Source organism: Oncorhynchus tshawytscha, unplaced genomic scaffold, assembly GCF_018296145.1.
Source record: "Oncorhynchus tshawytscha isolate Ot180627B unplaced genomic scaffold, Otsh_v2.0 Un_contig_9030_pilon_pilon, whole genome shotgun sequence".
Taxonomy (NCBI): Eukaryota; Metazoa; Chordata; class Actinopteri; order Salmoniformes; family Salmonidae; genus Oncorhynchus; species Oncorhynchus tshawytscha.
Window position 1 is genome coordinate 51,975 of NW_024609392.1, and position 20,146 is coordinate 72,120.

Below are 20,146 nucleotides of genomic sequence, written 5' to 3' on the forward strand. Positions count from 1 at the left end.
CTACAACAAAACATGCTAACCTCTCACCATTACCTATAACAGAGGCTACAACAAAACATGATAACCTCTCACCATTACCAATAACAGAGACTACAACAAAACATGCTAACCTCTCACCATTACCAATAACAGAGTCTACAACAAAACATGCTAACCTCTCACCATTACTAATAACAGAGGATACAACAAAACATGCTAACCTCTCACCATTACCAATAACAGAGGCTACAACAAAACATGCTAACCTCTCACCATTACCAAGAACTGGAGAGATTAGCATTGTTTCTGATCTTTGTGCCTCTATAACTCAGTTTTTTGTCATTATTCACAATTCATTAATAATTATTCATAATCATGGTAGCATCCACATGAATGTAGAAGTGTTCATAAAAATCTTCTATTTTTACTGACAATACAAGTGAAGTGACTCCAAAATGACAGGGCATTATTCACCATTCAGTTACTATTTGGAAAAACATAATCCAAAACACAACCAAATCAACCTGGAAATGGATTCAACAAGTTTAAGTTTATAGAATCACAAGATTGATGTAATCGCTGCAGGCATAGAATATGCGACCAAATTCTAAACTTTTGACTAAATTAATTTGTCCAAATAATTACGACTTTTTCAAATGGGAGAACTACGTACATAAAGTGCTTTAATTTCTAAATGTTAAAATATATATCTATGAATACCTTTAAACAAAAGGAGACAGTCTGTACTGTCACCTAATATGAAACATTTGATCTCAAATGCAAAATACTGGAGCATAGCAGCACTTTAAAAAAATGCTAAGCTTCACTGTCCAAACACATATGATGTGGACTATGTGTGTCTGGTAAACACATGTGGATCTGGTGAACAGTTATGACTTGTTGACCAACTACAGGAATACTGACCTCAAAGTCTCCAGTTTACAGTGGGGATTCCCCAGTCCAGCAGAGAGCAGCTCCACTCCTGAATCGTACAGGTCATTGTTACTCAGGTCCAGCTGTCTCAGGTGTGAGGGGATTGACCTCAGAGCTGAGACCAGAGAAGCACAGCCTTTCCCTGTGACTCCACAGCCTGACAGCCTGCAAAGAGTCAAATCATATTCAAATTCCACTGCTCTTCTTTGGTGGTGAAAATAGTGTCAGTACATTTTTTTCAACATTTGCAGATACATCAGTGTCCTGAAACCTGCCATATCTCAACTCAGCAAAAAAAGAAACATACTCTTCTCACTGTCAATTGCGTTTATTTTCAGCTGGGCAGGGAACCAGTCATCTTTCGTTTGGTGTTTTTCAGAGTCAGTAGAAAGGCCTCTTTAGTGTTCTAAGTTTTCATAACTGTGACCTTAATTGCCTACTGTCTGTAAGCTATTAGTGTCTTAAACCTCTCTGGGATATGTGGGACGAGTCCCACCGGCCAAAATCCAGTGAAAATGTATAGCGCCAAATTCAAATAAATTACTATACAAATTAAACTTTCATGAAATCACACATGCAATACACAATATACAATATTAAAGTTACACTTTTTGTGAATCCAGCCAAGGTGTCAGATTTCAAAAAGGCTTTACGGTGAAAGCAAATTATGCTATTTTCTGAGTGTATCACCCCAGCAAACAAACACAGACTATCCTATTTCAACCCTCCAGGCGCGACACAAAACACAGAAATAAAGATACAATTAATGTCTTACCTTTGATGAGCTTCTTCTGTTGGCACTCCAATATGTCCCATAAACATCACAAATGGTCCTTTGTTCAATTAATTATGTTGAAATATATCCAAAATGTCAATTTTGAAATCCAGAAAAACACTGGTTCCAACTCACCCAACATTACTACAAATTATTGCATGTAATCTTTGTCCAAACATTTCAAACTACTTTTGTAATAGAACTTTAGGTATTTTTTTACGTAAATAATTGATCAAATTAAAGATGGGATGTGTTCAATACCAGAGGAAAACAAAGTGAAGCTAGCTTTCAGGTCAAGCGCCTCTAACAAAGAGTACACTTCCCTCTACCCTCGTTCTGAACAGTGCTACTTCTTCATTTCTTAAAGGAAAACCTCAACCAATTTCTAAAGACTGTTGACATCCAGTGGAAGCGATAGGAACTGCAATAAGGTCACTTAGAAATCTGGATTCCCAATGAAATTTCAATTTAAAAAAATTCTGAAAGGTTTGTCCTCTGGGTTTCGCCAACCAAATAAGTTCTGTTACACTCACATGATTCAAACAGTTTAAGAAACTTCATAGTGTTTTCTATCCAAATCTACTACTAAGAATAATATGCATATCTTAGCTTCGGGGCCTGTAGCAGGCAGTTTACTTTGGACACGTTCTTTATCCGGATGTGAAAATACTGCCACCTATCTCAGAGAAGTTAACAACCGTTCCACAGGTGCATGTTCATTACTTAGAAATGACAAATTATCAAAGTATTTCCTGCAGAGACAGTTGAAGGCGGAGCTTTACATTCACCTTAGCCAAATACATTGAAACTCAGTTTTTCACAATTTCTGACATTTTTTCCAAGTTAAAATTCCCTGTCTTTGGTCAGTTAGGATAAACACTTTATTTTAAGAATGTGAAGTGTCAGAATAATAGTAGAGAGAATTATTTATTTCAGCTTTATTTCTTTAATCACATTCCCAGTGGGTCATAAGTTTACATAAACTCAATTAGATTTTGGTAGCATTGCCTTTAAATTGTTTAACTTGGGTCAAACGTTTTGGGTAGCCTTCCACAAGCTTCCCCACTTTCCCACAATAAGTTGGGTGAATTTTGGCCCATGCCTCCTGACAGCTGGTGTAACTTAGTCAGGTTTGTAGGCCTCCTAGCTCGCACACACTTTTCAGTTCTGCCCACAAATGTTCTATGGGATTGAGGTCAGGGCTTTGTGATGGCCACTCCAAAACCTTGACTTTGTTGTCCTTAAGTTGTCCTTAAGCCATTTTGGAAGTATGTTTGGGGTCCTTGTCAATTTGGAAGACCCATTTGCGACCAAGTTTTAACTTCCTGGCTGATATCTTGAGATGTTGCTTCAATATATCCACATAATTTTACTCCCTCATGACACCATCTATTTTGTGAAGTGCATCAGTCCCTCCTGCAGCAAAGCACCCCACAACATGATGCTGCCACCCCGTGCTTCACGGTTGGGATGGTGTTCTTCGGCATGCAAGCCTCTCCCCTTTTCCTCCAAACGTAACAATTGTTATTATGGCCAAACAGTTCTATTTTTGTTGCATCAGACCAGAGGACATTTCTCCAAAAAGTACAATCTTTGTCCCCATGTGCAGTTGCAAACCGTTGTCTGGCTTTTTTATGGCAGTTTTGGAGCAGTGGCTTCTTCTTTTCTGAGTGGCCTTTCAGGTCCTTTGCTGTTGTTCTGGGATTGATTTGCGCTTTCACACCAAAGTACGTTCATCTCTAAGAGACAGAACTAATTTCCTTCCTGAGCGGTATGATTGCTGCGTGGTCCCATGGTGTTTATACCTGCGTACTGTTGTTTGTACAGATGAACGTGGTACCTTCAGGCATTTGGACATTTCTCCCAAGGATGAACCAGACTTGTGGAGGTCTACAATTTTTTTTCTGAGGTCTTAGCTGATTTCTTTTGATTTTCCCATGATGTCAAGCAAAGAGGCACTGAGCTTGAAGGTAGCCCTTGAAATACATCCACAGGTACACCTCCAATTAACTCAAATGATGTAAATTAACCTATCAGAAGCTTCTAAAGCCTTGACACCCTTTTCTGGAATTTTCCAAGCTGTTTAAAGACACAGTCAACTTAGTGTATGTAAACCTCTGACCCACTGGAATTGTGATAAAGTGAATTGTAAGTTAAATAATCTGTCTTTAAACAATTGTTGGACAATTGTTGTGTCGTGCACAAAGTAAATGTGTCACGACTTCCACCGAGGTTGGCTCTCCTGCCCGTTCAGGCGGTGCTCGGCGGTCGTCGTCACCGTCCTACTAGCCACTACCGATCCCTTTTCGTGTATCTGTTGGTTTTGTCTGATTGGTTTCACCTGTGTGTTGTTTAGTTTATTAGTGTCTGTATATATAATAGGTTGTCCCGCCCTTGTTTTGTGCGGGATTGTTTATTTGTCATCTATGTCTGTCGGTGTTTCTTGTGTTCTTATTTCTCCGGTTCGTCTTTTATCCTGTGTTGGATTGTTCATCCTGTGTGTATTGGGTTGACCGTGTTTCTTGTTCACCGGAGAATAAACTTTCATATCGCTATCTGCTCTCTGTGCCTGATTCCACCCACCTTGATTAGACGTGACAAAATGTCCTAACTGACTTACCAAAACTTGTTTAACAAGAACTTTGTGGAGTGCTTGAGAAACGAGTTTTAATGACTCCAACCTCAGTGTATTTAAACTTCCGACATCAACTGTATACTACAAATATTTGAGTAGACTGACCAGACTAGTTTATAAATCAGTATCAGTCAAGACATACTGTGAAGTAACAGATTTAGATTGTATTGAGTATACAGTCCACACCATATCTATTTTGACAGTGAAGCTAACATTTTAAATGTGGCTCTATACTCCAAAATTTTAGATTTGAGATCAAATGTTCGATATGATATTCATTTGCAGTTTGTTTTGGTTGTGTTTTGCCCAATAGTAACTGAAATGTGGATGATGACTGGAGTAATTTTCAATCTAAGTGAGTAGATAACATGTTTCTAAACACTACCAAATTAATATTGATGATGCCATGATTAATACAAATCATGAATGAATCTGTTACGTCCGTCGTCGGAATGAGACCAATGAGGCCTGGAAAGTGTCTTACTTTATTTTAGATGAAAAACAACAAAAGATCAACGAACGTAAAGTTCTGCATACTGTGCAAAAACAAGATCCCACAAACTAGGTGGAAAACAGCATGCCTAAGTTTTTTTATTTCACCTTTATTTAACCAGGGAGGCTAGTTGAGAACAAGTTCTCATTTGCAACTGTGACCTGGCCAAGATAAAGCATAGCAGTGTGAACAGACAACACAGAGTTACACATGGAATAAACAATTAACAAGTCAATAACACAGTAGAAAACAAAGGGGGAGTCTATATACAATGTGTGCAAAAGGCATGAGGAGGTAGGCGAATAATTACAATTTTGCAGATTAACACTGGAGTGATAAATGATCAGACGGTCATGTACAGGTAGAGATATTGGTGTGCAAAAGAGCAGAAAAGTAAATAAATAAAAACAGTATGGGGATGAGGTAGGTGAAAATGGGTGGGCTATTTACCGATAGACTATGTACAGCTGCAGCGATCGGTTAGCTGCTCAGATAGCTGATGTTTGAAGTTGGTGAGGGAGATAAAAGTCTCCAACTTCAGCGATTTTTGCAATTGTTCCAGTCACAGGCAGCAGAGTACTGGAACGAAAGGCGGCCGAATGAGGTGTTGGCTTTAGGGATGATCAATGAGATACACCTGCTGGAGCGCGTGCTACGGATGGGTGTTGCCATCGTGACCAGTGAACTGAGATAAGGCGGAGCTTTACCTAGCATGGACTTGTAGATGACCTGAGCCAGTGGGTCTGGCGACGAATATGTAGCGAGGGCCAGCCGACTAGAGCATACAAGTCGCAGTGGTGGGTGGTATAAGGTGCTTTAGTGACAAAGCGGATGGCACTGTGATAGGCTGCATCCAGTTTGCTGAGTAGAGTGTTGGAAGCCATTTTGTAGATGACATCGCCGAAGTCGAGGATCGGTAGGATAGTCAGTTTTACTAGGGTAAGCTTGGCGGCGTGAGTGAAGGAGGCTTTGTTGTGGAATAGAAAGCCGACTCTTGATTTGATTTTCGATTGGAGATGTTTGATATGAGTCTGGAAGGAGAGTTTGCAGTCTAGCCAGACACCTAGGTACTTATAGATGTCCACATATTCAAGGTCAGAACCATCCAGGGTGGTGATGCTAGTCGGGCATGCGGGTGCAGGCAGCGATCGGTTGAAAAGCATGCATTTGGTTTTACTAGCGTTTAAGAGCAGTTGGAGGTCACGGAAGGAGTGTTGTATGGCATTGAAGCTCGTTTGAGGTTAGATAGCACAGTGTCCAATGACGGGCCGAAAGTATATAGAATGGTGTCATCTGCATAGAGGTGGATCAGGGAATCACCCGCAGCAAGAGCAACATCATTGATATATACAGAGAAAAGAGTCGGCCCGAGAATTGAACCCTGTGGCACCCCCATAGAGACTGCCAGAGGACCGGACAGCATGCCCTCCGATTTGACACACTGAACTCTGTCTGCAAAGTAATTGGTGAACCAGGCAAGGCAGTCATCCGAAAACCGAGGCTACTGAGTCTGCCGATAAGAATATGGTGATTGACAGAGTCGAAGGCCTTGGCAAGGTCGATGAAGACGGCTGCACAGTACTGTCTTTTATCGATGGCGGTTATGATATCGTTTAGTACCTTGAGTGTGGATGAGGTGCACCCGTGACCGCCTCGGAAACCAGATTGCACAGCGGAGAAGGTACGGTGGGATTCGAGATGGTCAGTGACCTGTTTGTTGACTTGGCTTTCGAAGACCTTAGATAGGCAGGGCAGGATGGATATAGGTCTGTAGCAGTTTGGGTCCAGGGTGTCTCCCTTTGAAGAGGGGGATGACTGCGGCAGCTTTCCAATCCTTGGGGATCTCGGACGATATGAAAGAGAGGTTGAACAGGCTGGTAATAGGGGTTGCGACAATGGCGGCGGATAGTTTCAGAAATAGAGGGTCCAGATTGTCAAGCCCAGCTGATTTGTACGGGTCCAGGTTTTGGAGCTCTTTCAGAACATCTGCTATCTGGATTTGGGTAAAGGAGAACCTGGAGAGGCTTGGGCGAGGAGCTGCGGGGGGGGCGGAGCTGTTGGCCGAGGTTGGAGAAGCCAGGCGGAAGGCATGGCCAGCTGTTGAGAAATGCTTATTGAAGTTTTCGATAATCATGGATTTATCGGTGGTGACCGTGTTACCTAGCCTCAGTGCAGTGGGCAGCTGGGAGGAGGTGCTCTTGTTCTCCATGGACTTCACAGTGTCCCAGAACTTTTGGAGTTGGAGCTACAGGATGCAAACTTCTGCCTGAAGAAGCTGGCCTTAGCTTTCCTGACTGACTGCGTGTATTGGTTCCTGACTTCCCTGAACAGTTGCATATCACGGAATCAAGTATGATTCCCATTCAGAGACAACGATAGGCAGCTGCCTCTGATTGGGAACCATACCGGCCAACAAAGAAATAGAAAACTAGAATGCCCACCAAATCACACCCTGACCTAACCAAATAGAGAAATAAAGGTCAGGGCGTGACAGAATCATGAATAATATAATGAGTGAGAAAGTTACATGCTAACCTCTCACCATTACCAATAACAGAGGCTACAACAAAACATGCTAACCTCTCACCATTACCAATAACAGAGGATACAACAAAACATGCTAACCTCTCACCATTACCAATAACAGAGGCTACAACAAAACATGCCAAACTCTCACCATTACCAATAACAGAGGCTACAACAAAACATGCTAACCTCTCACCATTACCAATAACAGAGGCTACAACAAAACATGCTAACCTCTCACCATTACCAATAACAGAGGCTACAACAAAACATGCTAACCACTCACAGTTACCAATAACAGAGGCTACAACAAAACATGCTAACCTCTCACAGTTACCAACAACAGAGACTACAAGAAAACATGCTAACCTCTCACCATTACCAATAACAGAGGATACAACAAAACATGCTAACCTCTCACCATTACCAATAACAGAGGCTACAACAAAACATGCCAAACTCTCACCATTACCAATAACAGAGGCTACAACAAAACATGCTAACCTCTCACCATTACCAATAACAGAGGCTACAACAAAACATGCTAACCTCTCACCATTACCAATAACAGAGGCTACAACAAAACATGCTAACCTCTCACCATTACCAATAACAGAGGATACAACAACATGCTAACCTCTCACCATTACCAATAACAGAGGCTACAACAAAACATGCTAACCTCTCACCATTACCAATAACAGAGGCTACAACAAAACATGCTAACGTCTCATCATTACCAATAACAGAGACTACAACAAAACATGCTAACCTCTCACCATTACCAATAACAGAGACTACAACAAAACATACTAACCTCTCACCATTACCAATAACAGAGGATACAACAAAACATGCTAACCTCTCACCATTACCAATAACAGAGACTACAACAAAACATGCTAACCTCTCACCATTACCAATAATAGAGGAGGTTAGCATTTATTCTGATCTTTGTGCCTCTATAACTTTGTTATTCATCATTATTCACAATTCATTCATGATTATTCATAGTAGCATCTACTTCAATTAGATGCATGGAATATGGGACCAAACACTAAACTTTTGACTAAATTAATTTGTCCAAATACTTGCGACTTTAAATTCTAAACAGTCAAATGTTTATGGAACCCGTTAAATAAAAGGTGCCTCAGTTTGTTATATGTTATACAGAATGTACAGTCGTGGCCAAAAGCCAAAAATATTAATTTTCACAATGTCTGCTGCCTCAGTTTGTATGATGGCAATTTGCATATACTCCAGAATGTTATGAAGAGTGATCAGATCAATTTAAATTAATTGCAATGTCCCTCTTTGCCATGCAAATTAACTTAATCCCCCCCCCAAAAATTCCACTGCATTTCAGCCCTGCCACAAAGGACCAGCTGACATCATGTCAGTGATTCTCTCATTAACACAGGTGTGAGTGTTGACGAGGACAAGGCTGGAGATCACTCTGTCATGCTGATTGAATACGAATACCAGACTGGAAGCTTCAAAAGGAGGGTGGTGCTTGGAATCATTGTTCTTACTCTGTTGATTATGGTTAACTGCAAATAAACACGTGCCATCATCATTGCTTTGCACAAAAGGGCTTCACAGGCAAGGATATTGCTGCCAGTAAGATTGCACCTAAATCAACCATTTATCGGATAATCAAGAACCTCAAGGAGAGCAGTTCAATTGTTGTGAAGAAGGATTCAGGGCGCCCAAGAAAGTCCAGCAAGCGCCAGGACCGTCTCCTAAAGTTGATTCAGCTGCGGCATCGGGGCACCATCTGTAACGAACTTGCTCAGGAATGGCAGCAGGCAGGTGTGAGTGCATCTGCATGCACAGTGAGGCGAAGATTTTAGGAGGATGGCCTGGTGTCAAGAAGGGCAGCAAAGAAGCCACTTCTCTCCAGGAAAACATCAGGGACAGACTGATATTCTGCAAAAGGTGCAGCGATTGGACTGCTGAGGACTGGGGTAAAGTCATTTCCTCTGATGAATCCCCTTTCTGATTGTTTGTGGCATCCGGAAAACAGCTTGCCCAGAGAAGACAAGGTGAGCGCTACCATCAGTCCTGTGTCATGCCAATAGGAAAGCATCCTGAGACCATTCATGTGTGGGGTTGCTTCTCAGCCAAGGGAGTGGGCTCACTCACAATTTTTCCTAAGAACATGGCCATGAATAAAGAATGGTACCAACACATCCTCCGAGAGCAACTTCTTCCAACCATCCAGGAACAGTTTGGTGACGAACAATGCCTTTTCCAGCAAGATGGAGCACCTTGCCATAAGGCAAAACTAAGTGGCTTGGGGAACAAAACATCAATATTTTGGGACCATGGCCAGGAGACTCCCCAGACCTTAATCACATTGAGAACTTGTGGTCAATCCTCAAGAGGGGGTGGATAAACAAAAACCCACAAATTCTGACAAACTCCAAGCATTGATTATGCAAGAATTGGCTGCCATCAGTCAGGATTTGGCCCAGAAGTTAATTGACAGCATGCCAGGGCGGATTGAAAAGGTCTTGAAAAAGAAGGGTCAACACTGCAAATATTGACTCTTTGCATCAACTTCATGTAATTGTCAATAAAAGCCTTTGACACTTGCAATTATGCTTGTAATTATACTTCAGTATTCCATAGTAACATCTGACAAAAATATCTAAAAACACCGAGGCAGCAGACTTTGTGAAAATTAATATTTGTGTCATTCTCAAAACTTTTGGCCACGACTGTACTGTCACCTACTATGGAACGTTCTTTCTCAAATCCAAAATTCTGTTTAAATTTAAAACTGTCACAAAAGGTCTTGAAAAAGAAGGGTCCCCTTCCTGTTCAGCTCAGGCGTTCGGCGTCGCCGGCCTTCTAGCTGCTGCCGAACCTGCTGCTGGCAAATACCCTTCACTCATCAACCCCGGACTTGTCTCGTCATCATTATACTCACCTGGTTCCAATCCCCACTCTATCACTGTATATATACTCCCTCTGTCATTTGTCTTTGTCGGTCATAGTAACAAAAATGGTATGCTTCACTGTCCAAACACATACAGTGTGGACTATGTAATAATTTGAAACATTATATCTCAAATCCAAAATGTTGGAGTACAGCACCACATGTAAAACTGTAAGCTTCACTGTCCAAACACATATGGTGTGGACTATGTGTGTCTGGTAAACACATGTGGATCTGGTGAACAGTTATCACTTATTGACCAACTACAGGAATACTGACCTCAGAGTCTCCAGTTTACAGTGGGGATTCCCAGTCCAGCAGAGAGCAGCTTCACTCCTGATTCATTCAGGTCATTGTTACTCAGGTCCAGCTCTCTCAGGTGTGAGGGGTTTGACCTGAGAGCTGAGACCAGAAAACACAGCCTTCCTCTGTGACTCCACAGCCTGACAGCCTGACAAAGAGTAAAATCATATTAAAATCACACTGCTATTCTTTGGTGGTTTAAAAAATAGTGGCAGTATATTTTTCAACATTTTCAGATTGATCACTGTCCTGAAACGTGCAATATCTATTCATAAATTAATGTATCATTATTATGATTTATCATAATGTAACTTGTAGACAGAAAAAGTTATTGAACGAATATTTGAGTAGACTGTATTTGTATTTAATGTAATGGACAATGTAAATAGTTGAAGTGAAGTGAAATGAAAAAATTACTTATAAAAATTTAAAAAAATAAATAAAAGTGGTGCTTGCATATGTATTTACCCCTTTGCTATGAAGCCACTAAATATGATCTGGTGCAACCAATTAACCAATCAACCAATTACCTTCAGAAGTCACATAATTAGTTGACGTTCACCTGTGTGCAATCTAAGTGTCACATGATCGGTCACATGATCTGAGTATAGATATGTAACCGATGTGAAATGGCTAGCTAGTTGGAGGTGGTGCGCGCTAGCGTTTCAAACGGTGACGTCACTCGCTCAGAGACCTTGAAGTAGTTGTTCCCCTTGCCCTGCAAGGGCCGCAACTTTTGTGGCGCGATGGGTAACGATGCTTCGTGGGTGTCAGATGTTGATGTGTGCAGAGGGTCCCTGGTTCGAGCCCAGGTAGGGGTGGGGAGAGGGACGGAAGCTATACTGTTACATATACACCTGTTCTGAAAGGCCACAACACCACTAAGCAAGAGGCACTACCAAATAAGCACCACCATGAAGACCAAGGAGCTCTCCATACAGGTCAGGGACAATGTTGTGGAGAAGTACAGATCAGGGTTGGGTTATAAAAAAATATCTGAAACTTTGAACATTCCACGGAGCACCATTAAATCCAACAAACCTGCCAAGAGAAGGCCGCCCACCAAAACTCACGGACCAGGCAAGGAGGACATTAATCAGAGAGGCAACAAAGAGACCAAAGATAACACTGAAGGAGCTGCAAAGCGCCACAGTGGAGAGTATCTGTCCATAGGACCACTTTAAGCCGTACACTCCAAAGAGCTGGGCTTTATGGAAGAGCAGACAGAAAAGGCCATTGCTTAAAGAAAAGAAAAGAATAAGCAAACATGTTCGATGTTCGCCAAAAGGCACGTGGGAGACTCCAAACAGGTACTCTGGTCAGATGAGCCTAAAATTGAGCCTTTTGTTCATCAAGAAAACGCTATCACCCCTAGAATACCATCCCCACAGTGAAGCATGGTGGTGGCAGCATCATGCTGTGGGGTGTCACCAGCAGGGAATTCTTGAGGGAAACCTGTTTCAGTCTTCCAGAGATTTGAGACTGGGATGGAGGTTTACATTCCAGCAGGACAATGCCCCTAAGCATACTGCTAAAGCAACACTCGTGGTTTCAGGGGAAACATTTTAAATGTATTGGAATGGCCTAGTCAAAGCCCAGACCTCAATCCAATTGAGAATCTGTAGTATGACTTAAAGATTGCTGTACACCAGCAGAACCATTCCAACTTGAAGGAGCTGGATGTGCCAACCTTATAGAGACATACCCCAAGAGACTTACAGCTGTAATTGCTGCAAAAGGTGGCTCTACAAAGTATTGACTTTGGGGGTGAATAGTTATGCACTGGCGGGGGTGAATAGTTATGCACTGGAGGGGGTGAATAGTTATGCACTGGAGGGGGTGAATAGTTATGCACTGGAGGGCGGTGAATAGTTATGCACTGGAGGGGGTGAATAGTTATGCACTGGAGGGGGGGTGAATAGTTATGCACACACACGTTTTCAGTTTTTCTGTCTTATTTCTTGTTTGTTTCACAATAAAAATATTTTGCATCTTCAAAGTGGTAGACATGTTGTGTAAATCAAATGATAGACATTTTAATTCCAGGTTGTAAGGCAACAAAATAGGAAAAATGCCAAGGGGTGGATACTTTCACAAGCCACTGTATCTGTTTCACCATTAGAAAAATGTATCAAGTCCCCCTATTTGAAGAAGTCATAAATATTCTGAAAAGAGGTTGACGACAATTCGCCTGGTCGACGAAGTAGTGCCGACTTCAAGTCTTCATAACAATCGGTAATCTGCATTTTTGGACGTCAATTATGGCCGATTAAATTCCACGAGGAAACTGCGTGACAGGCTGACCACCTGTCAGGAAGTTGCTAGCTGACATTAATCTTCTCTTATAAAAAACAATCACTCTTCACATATTCACTAGTTAACTACACATGGTTGATGATATTACTAGGTTAACTAGCTTGCCCTGCGTTGCATATAATCAATGCGGTGCCTGTTAATTTATCATTGAATCACAGCCTGCTTCAACTTGTGATGGTTAAACAAAAGTGCATAGCCGAAAAACGCACAATCTTTGCACAAATGTACCTCACCATAAACGTCAAGGGCTTTCTTAAAATGAATACACAGAAGTATATATTTTTAAACCTGCATATTTAGTTAAAAGAAATTCATGTTAGAAGGCAATATTAATTAGGTAATTGTGTCACTTCTCTTGCGTTGTGCAGAGTCAGGATATATGCAGCAGTTTGGACCGCCTGGCTCGTTGCAAACTGATTTGCCAGAATTCTACATAATCATGACATAACATTGAAGGTTGTGCAATGTAACAGCAATATTTAGACTTAGGGTCGCCACCCGTTCGATAAAATACGGACCAATAGAGAGAAATAGTCAATGTGTCATTATTCCTATAATAACTAAAACATAAAACTTCTTAACTGGGAATATTGAACCATTCATATGTTCTGAGCAAGGAACTTAAATGTTAGCGTTTTTACATGGCACATGTTGCACTTTTAGTTTCTTCTCCAACACTGTGTTTTGGCCAATTAATCGGTATCGGCGTTGAAAATCAGAATCGGTCCCATCTAAATCTGACCAATTCACTTATAGTGTATTAAAGTTGTCAAAAGTATAGTATTTGGACCCATATTCTTTGAACGTAATGACTACATCAGCCTGTGACTGCCATGATTGAGAAAGATCATTAATGAATCATGAATAATAATGGATAAAACAAATAACGGCTACAACAAAACCTCTCACCTTTAACCTCAAATAAAATGTTAGATTATGAAACATTATATCTGAAATCCAAAATGCTGGATCACAGCACCACATTTAAAACTGTAAGCTTCACTGTCCAAACACATATGGTGTGGACTATGTTTGTCTGATAAACACATGTGGATCTGGTGAATGTGGATCTGGTGAACAGTTATCACTTGTTGACCAACTACAGGAATACTGACCTCAGCGTCTCCAGTTTACAGTGAGGATTCCCCAGTCCAGCAGAGAGCAGCTTCACTCCTGAATCCTTCAGGTCATTGTTACTCAGATCCAGCACTCTCAGGTGTGAGGGGTTTGACTCCAGAGCTGAGACCAGAGAAGCACAGCCTTCCTCTGTGACTCCACAGCCTGACAGCCTGACAAAGATATCATCATGACTTCACAAACACACTGTTAATTTAACACCAGTAGTGTAGAAGAACAATGGTAGATGCATTTGGTTTATTCTCTCAAACAAGATATAGATTAATCTTCCGTCTCCTAGAATTGTATGGTCATATTGTACAACTAATGTGAAAATCAATTAATTTATTCAATATGTTTTCCAACATAATAATATATACATATTACAATACATATTTTTCTCTAAACTGAATATTTCTTCCTGATGATTAGTTATTATATGTCATTTTATTTACTCACAGAACAGTTCTGGAGGCTTTGACCACTGGCAGCAGCCTCAGAAGACCTTCCTCTGATCTGGAGTATTTCTTCAGGTCAAACACATCCAGCTCCTTTTCTGAAGTTAGCAACACAAAGACCAGAGCTGACCACTGTCCAGGTGACAGGTTGGGTTCTGAGAGACTTCCTGAGCTCAGGTAGCTTTGGATCTCCTCCACTAGAGAATGGTCATTCAGTTCATTCAGACAGTGGAACAGATTGATGCTCCTCTCTGGAGAGGGATTCTCCCTGATCTTCTCCTTGATGTACTTGACTGTTTCTTCATGGCTCTGTGAGCTGCTTCTTGTCTTTGTCAGTAGACCTCGTAAGTGCTTCTGATTGGACTCCATGGAGAGGCCCAGAAGGAAGCGGAGGAAAAGGTCCAGGTTTCCTGTCTCACTTTGTAAGGCTTTATCCACAGCACTCTTGTAGACAGTAACTTTATGCTTGTCTCTGAACAGCACAGAAAGGTTCCTGGATGTTGATTGAGGTTTGGCCATTAGATTCTCATTGTTGTTGGTGAATGAGAGGAACACATATACAGCAGCCATAAACTCCTGAATGCTCAGATGCACGAAGCAGTACACCTTGTCCTGGTACAGCCCACATTCCTCTTTAAAGATCTGTGTGCACAATCCTGAGTACACTGAGGCTTCATTGACATCAATGCCAGCCTCTTTCAGGTCTTCTTCATAGAAAATCAGATTGCCATTCACAAGCTGTTGAAAAGCCAGTTTTCCCAGTGACAGAATGCTCTCTTTATTCCAGTGTGGACCTGTCTCTTCTTTCCCAATATACTTTTCATTCTTCTGTTTGGTATGAAACTCCACAAGGTGTGTGTACATCTCTGTCAGAGTCTTGGGCATCTCTTCTCTCTTGTGTTTCAGCATGTGTTCAAGGACTGTTGCAGAAATCCAACAGAAGACAGGAATGTGGCACATGATGTGGAGGCTCCTTGATGTCTTTATGTGTAAGATGATTCTGCTGGACAGGTCCTCATCACTGAATCTCTTCCTGAAGTACTCCTCCTTCTGTGGGTCATTGAACCCTCGTACCTCTGTCACCTGGTCAACACATGCTGCAGGGATCTTATTGGCTGCTGCAGGTCGGGTAGTTATCCAGAGGAGAGCAGAGGGAAGCAGATTTCCCTTGATGAGATTTGTCAGCAGAACATCCACTGAGGTTGGCCTTGTGAGGTCACAACAGATCTTGTTCTTCTGGAAGTCTAGGGGCAGTCGGCACTCATCCAGACCATCAAAGATGAACAGCACTTTGTACTTGTCGAGGTTGGAGATTCTTGATTGTTTGGTCTCCATTGAGAAGTGATTAAGAAGTTCAATAAAAGTGTGTTTGTCCCCTTTCATCAAATTCAGCTCCCGGAAAGGGAATGAAAACACAAATTGGACATCCTGATTTGCTTTTCCTTCAGCCCAGTCCAGAATGAACTTCTGCACAGAGACTGTTTTTCCAATGCCAGCGACTCCCTTTGTCAGCACAGTTCTGATAGGTTTGTCTTGTCCAGTTAAGGGTTTGAAGATGTCGTTACATTTGATTGCAGTCTCTGGTCTTGCTTGTTTCCTGGTTGTTGTCTCAATCTGTCTCAGCTCATGTTCATTATTGACCTCTCCTGTTCCACCCTCTGTCATGTAGAGCTCTGTGTAGATCTTATTGAGAAGTGTTGGGTTTCCTTGTTTTGCGATTCCCTCAAATACACATTGAAACTTCTTCTTTAGATTAGATTTGAGTTCACGTTGGCAAATCACAGCAAGCTCATCTGAATCTAGAAATAACACAGAGGATATTAATATTAGTCTGTTTTGATAACTACAGTATATTTGGACTGTTATAACATTTTTAATTTAATCATTTATTATTTTGACTGGTGTGACTGATTATATTATTATTGGTATTATTGAGTGAGCTTTGGCAAATGGAGGCAAGCAACATCAGCTTCATCATAAGAGCTGTTTATGATGTGCTTCCATCACCAAAAATCTACATCAATGGTATGGCGAGGACTCGACCTGCCCCCTCTGCCCAGCTCCAGCGACTCTCAGGCATATAATGACAGGTTGCAAGACCAGCCTCTCACAAGGCCGCTACACCTGGAGGCACAATCAGGTCCTCAAGAGCCTGGCTGCAGCACTTGAGACCAAGAGGAGTGCAACCAATTCATTACCTCCAAAAACAAGCAATCCCGTCAAAACAACAACATTCATCCGGGAGGGACAGAAAAGGCCCAAGTATCCTCCTACAAAGCCAGAAACTGGACACCTAGCCATGGCCCGGGACTGGAAGATGCTTGTCCATATTGGCCAGCAACTCATTTTTCCACCTGAGACTGCTTCTACCAGCCTTAGGCCAGACATGGTACTCTGGTCCCCTTCACGAAAGGCTGTGTACATCATAGAGCTCACAGTCCAGTGGGAAAACTCTGTTGAAGAGGCCTACGAGCGTAAGAAACTGCGTTACACAGAGTTGGCAGCAGACGCAACTCAGCGTGGCTGGAATGCAAAAGTCTGGCCAGTTGAAGTTTGATGCAGAGGATTCGTGGCTTCTTCCATCATCAGGTTGCTGAAAGAACTTGGAATCCATGGACAGGCTCTGCGGCAGACCGTCAGAGCAGTTTCTCAAGCAGCTGAAAGAGGCAGCCAGTGGATCTGGATCAAACGGAAGGACCCTTGCTGGGCTATAACTTCGTGACCCCCACCCCCACCTGAGAACCCAATTCAGATCCCTCCAACTTGAGGAGGGCATATGAGGTATGCGGTCAGCTGTATGGCTGGCTCAGGGAAGAGGACTCCCTGCCTTGCATAGTCCCGTGGGACATCTTAATTGGGCATGGGACACAAGCTAAGGCTTGATCACCCTTTAGCTGGCCACCTTTGATGAGGGTGTTTAGTGATTAAAGGCCGAAACACCCACTGATTCGAAGGCACACTACTGAGGATGTGTCCCAAAAATTGACATCTTACCCCAGTCTAAGAAATAAACCTCCCATGCCACTCTGTCAACATCACGGCAAATCTCATGCGAGTGCATTCCATCTATTGGCACAATGGACAGTTTTTAACATCTCATCCCGTGTTTTATGATTCTTATTGATTGTATTATTTATGTTGTCTCTCCCTCCCTCTCCTGTTCTCTGTCTAAATTAATCACCACAACACATTCCTGCTGCTACTTGTTGAGGTCACTAGGTGTTGCGTTAAGACTGCTACAATATCATTGAGTTACACAGCTACTTTAGCTGTACTTTAGCTACAGCTTTTAAATGTTATAAAACATCATTCAACATGAGGCAGACAGATCTTACATTTCTCCAGTGTGTCAGCAAGCTCCTTCTGGTTCATTTTCCTCAGGATGTGCAGTGTGATCTTCAGAGCCCCCTCTCTGGCACTGCTCTCCTGCTTCTCATCTTCAGGATCCACCACTTCCTTGTCCTGCTTCTGACTCTCAAAGCCTTCTGGGAGTTCTGGACTAAGAATCCTCTTGAACATCTTCAGCTCATTCTTCACAAATGTCATAATATTCTCTTCAAGCAACTGAAGTAATTAAATAAATCAGTTAAGCAAGAGACTAAATGCTTCTCATTAACACATTAATGAATGATTGACAGATCAACTTTACTTGAGGTAAACAAAAACAAATGTACACAACAGGACCACATACACTGAATATGGAGGCCAGGTCTGTTTGATGACTCTGGGAAGACTGACCACTGAGAATCTCTGACTCTGATCTCTCCTGTTGGTTTCTGTGGACACAACATCCAAGGAGAGCACACACATGCAGACACACACACACACACACACACACACACACACACACACACACACACACAGGGAGGGAATGTTGTGTTTGTCACGATCGTTATAGTCAGTAGACCAAGATGCAGCGTTGTTTAGTTCCATCCTCTTTAATATGAAGTGAAACTCAAAGAAAACAAATAGAAAATGAAACGTGAAGCTGCTATAATGCTCACAGGCAACTATACATAGTGAAGATCCCACAAAGCACAAAGGGGAAATGGCTGCCTAAATATGATCCCCAATCAGAGACAACAATAAACGGCTGCCTCTGATTGGGAACCATACCAGGCCAACATAGAAATATAATCACCTAGATGACCCATCCTAGTCACACCCCGACCTAACCAACATAGAGAATAAATGGCTCTCATTGGTCTATGGCGTGACAGTGTTTGTTTATTATTGTTTTAGGACTATGAAAATGGTCAAAATGATTAGCCTATGGATTATGAAAACAACAACAATAAATGGGAAAATGGGAGAGGAGAAATGACTAGAGACAGTGTTGTTTAACTCACTGACCCATGAGTTCTTCTTACCTTTGTTCAGTAGAAAAGTATCCCTCTCTAAACTCTATAGGTAGACGCATAGACCAGTCACTCTTCATGGACACACAGCTGGGAACAGTGGAGGCTGGTCTCTCCTGCTGGATTGGTCTTCAACACAACAGAGACAAACATTACATCCCTCATCAACTCTGAGCTCAGATGGGGAAACAGAAGAATAGTTCAATTACAAAACACTACATATCCATTTTTCAGAAACGTTCATAAAATAGCTTTTTTATCTAAAAGAAAATATGAAAGAGATTGTTGTGTTTTTTCACTACTTAATCATGACATGGTGTTGCTCAATGACAGATATGTATTTGTTTAAAATCTATTACTTGATGGTTTCACTTGAGAGTGACAAATGATCATGTTTTTTTGCAAAATGTTATATATATATATATCTGCCTCACTCTCAGAGAAATCAGCAGTACTGCTAGGTTTTACGCAGTAATAATATATATCTGCCTCACTCTCAGAGAAATCAGTGGTACTGCTAGGTTCTACACAGTAATAATATATATATATATCTGTCTCACTCTCAGAGAAATCAGTGGTACTGCTAGGATTTATACAGTAATAATATATATCTGCCTCACTCTCAGAGGAATCAGTAGTACTGCTAGGTTTTACACAGTAATAATATCTGCCTCACTCTCAGAGAAATCAGTAGTACTGCTAGGTTTTACACAGTAATAATATATATCTTCCTCACTCTCAGAGGAATCAGTAGTACTGCTAGGTTTTACACAGTAATAATATATATCTTCCTCACTCTCAGAGAAATCAGTAGTACTGCTAGGTTTTACACAGTAATAATATATATCTTCCTCACTCTCAGAGGAATCAGTAGTACTGCTAGGTTTTACACAGTAATAATATATATCTGCCTCACTCTCAGAGGAATCAGTAGTACTGTTAGGTTTTACACAGTAATAATATATATCTGCCTCACTTTCAGAGAAATCAGTAGTACTGCTAGGTTTTATACAGTAATAATATATATCTGCCTCACTTTCAGAGAAATCAGTAGTACTGCTAGGTTTTACACAGTAATAATATATATCTGCCTCACTCTCAGAGAAATCAGTAGTACTGCTAGGTTTTACACAGTAATAATATATATCTGCCTCACTCTCAGAGGAATCAGTAGTACTGCTAGGTTTTACACAGTAATAATATATATTGGTTTTACAGAGTCAAATGTGACCGACCGGCTCCTTTCTGTTTTATGTACTTACTTTGCTACCTGACAACTTTACGGTTTTTACTTTTTAATTACCGTTTAT

The 20,146-nt window shown here is 41.5% G+C and overlaps 1 pseudogene; it reads right to left on the reverse strand.

The window, feature by feature from the left end:
- LOC121838804 overlaps positions 1 to 20,146 on the reverse strand; it is a 55,961-nt pseudogene that overhangs the window by 20,014 nt on the left and 15,801 nt on the right.